This window comes from Aptenodytes forsteri, unplaced genomic scaffold (genome assembly GCF_000699145.1).
Source record: "Aptenodytes forsteri isolate BGI_AS27 unplaced genomic scaffold, ASM69914v1 Scaffold388, whole genome shotgun sequence".
NCBI classification, from domain to species: Eukaryota; Metazoa; Chordata; class Aves; order Sphenisciformes; family Spheniscidae; genus Aptenodytes; species Aptenodytes forsteri.
Window position 1 is genome coordinate 31,970 of NW_008795433.1, and position 2,381 is coordinate 34,350.

Consider the following 2,381-nt stretch of genomic DNA (forward strand, 5'->3'; position numbering starts at 1 on the left):
ACAGATAGAGAGACTTACTTGAAAGAGACCATGTACAGCCACTTAGACATCATCGTACAATTTCTCAGAGCTAGTGCTGATAGGATTCAGCTTAGAAGATGACACTTCTGTACCAAAGCCCTCCTGATACCATAACTGTGGGATTTTAGGAGAACATGAGTGCACAGGGTATATGCAAAGAGGTAACATTTGAGCACATGCCTCTAGTCAACATCTGCACTTTCCCAAGCTCATGCTCCTTATCTCTTCTCTTGTGATATTTCTAAATTTCTTCTCTCACTCCCCAGTTGTTCTGGAGTAGAGATGTACAAAATGTCTGAAAGATCTCTGGTCCTACCACCCCTATGCAAAGAAAACCTTTTGCTTCCCTATTCAGGAGCTCTTATCAGCCACATGAATCACTTTACCCAAGACCAGGAGCCAGGAGCCTTCAAAAACTGAGTGTCAGTTCTAGCAAAGAGTTGTTTTGTGATCCTTCGTTCATCGCTTTCTCTGGTGGACAAATGAGAAGTGAAATGCTGGCCTGTGTGAGGTGAAAGCTGAAGGACTCATTCCTCTTGGTAAAGGCTGGGGCTGGCAGAAATCACTCTGTACCTGCCAAATACTGTTACCCCAAGGCTTGTCTCTGGCTTGGATGCCCCTGCCTGTTGTCTGTGCCTCCTTGACAGCCCTCCCCGTAGTGAGGTTGCCCTGGCCAACATCAGGCAGCGGAGAGAAACCAGAGCAGAGCAGAAGTGTTGGTAGGTGGGCAGAGAGGAGGACTTGATGCAGGCTGAGGGCATCGGACCTGTGGCAAAACCAGCTTGCCCTCCTGCCTGCTCTGTCCTCAGCATCAGCTGTGCTGCGGGTGCACAGCTGCAGCAGGATTTCCTGCAGGAGGAGGTGCCGCCAACATGGCCATGGGGCTCTGGGGGCCTATGGCTGTGCTCTGCCCCAGGCGGGTGCCACCCGTGGTGGGTCACACGGAGCAGGGAAAAGCACCAGGAGAAGGGGGAGAAAGCAGTACCCAGAGACTGGGTCAGGGGAATAGGAATTTATTTCCTTTTTCTTGAATAAAGTGTTGCTGGAGCCCTGCTAGCACCACCAGCGGGGCGGCCTCTTGCAGGGCTGCTTGCCCTCTGCCTGCTCTGTCCTCAGCATCAGCTGTGCTGCGGGTGCACAGCTGCAGCAGGATTTCCTGCAGGAGGAGGTGCCGCCAACATGGCCATGGGGCTCTGGGGGCCTATGGCTGTGCTCTGCCCCAGGCGGGTGCCACCCGTGGTGGGGCACAGGGAGCAGGGAAAAGCACCAGGAGAAGGGGGAGAAAGCAGTACCCAGAGACTGGGTCAGGGGAATAGGAATTTATTTCCTTTTTCTTGAATAAAGTGTTGCTGGAGCCCTGCTAGCACCACCAGCGGGGCGGCCTCTTGCAGGGCTGTGGAGACTCCTGGGGGCTGGGGGCCCTCCTCTTTGGGGGGCACTGGGCCCCCCCAGGCAAGCGGTCCCTGCCCCGGCCAGGAGCAGAGGGGCTGCAGCTGCAGCCCTGGGCAGAGGGACCTGCTACCACCGCCTCCCTCATGTCCTCCTGGGGCTGCTCCTGCTCTGGTGGGTGCAGATGGGGGGCAGCCAGAACCCCCGCAGAGGGCGGCCTCTGACGTGCTGACTTCCTCCTCCCTGTTGGAGCCTGCAGGACTGCTGGAGGAGGCTGGGCGGGGGGCAGGAGTCCCCCCTTGGGAGGTGGTGGGGCTGGGGCTGGCTGCAGGGCTGTCATCCTCCCCCTCAGCAGCATAGGAAGGCAGCAGCCAGATGCCACACCAGCACATAATGACATTGATGAGGCTATGGACCAGCACTGCTGCATATTCTTTGAGGCCAGGCTGCAGCAGCTGGACCGTGGCCTCCCTGTCCGGACCGTAGCGGCACAGGGCATACAGGATCAGCTTTTCTGCTGCCATTGCCAGACATCACTGTTCCACACATATTGCCTCCAGCTCCCAGTGCAGCCAGGGCAGCACGGGGTAGAGGAGATGCTGGTTTTGCTGGAAAAGTTCTGCCCAGACCTCAGACCTCACAGTAGCCACAGCCTCTGTCCCCACAGCCTCCTGCTCTTCCAGGAACAGCATCCCCTGCAGAGAGGACAGAGGGGACGCCACGGGGCGATGGGGGCTCCTGTTGGCCAGGCGGCCAGGAGCTCTGCCTGCCTGGCTGCTGGCGACTGATGGCTGTGCGGGGGACATGATGACATGCTCTAGGTAGTCATCTCCTCCCCGCACAGAAAACTTGACCTTCTCCATCTGTCCTCTGCAGAGTGGGCAATTTGATGTCCTTTTTGCCCACCACACAATGCAGCCCAGGCAGAACTGATGGAGACAGGGCATCACATAAGCGACGTCATCTTGAGC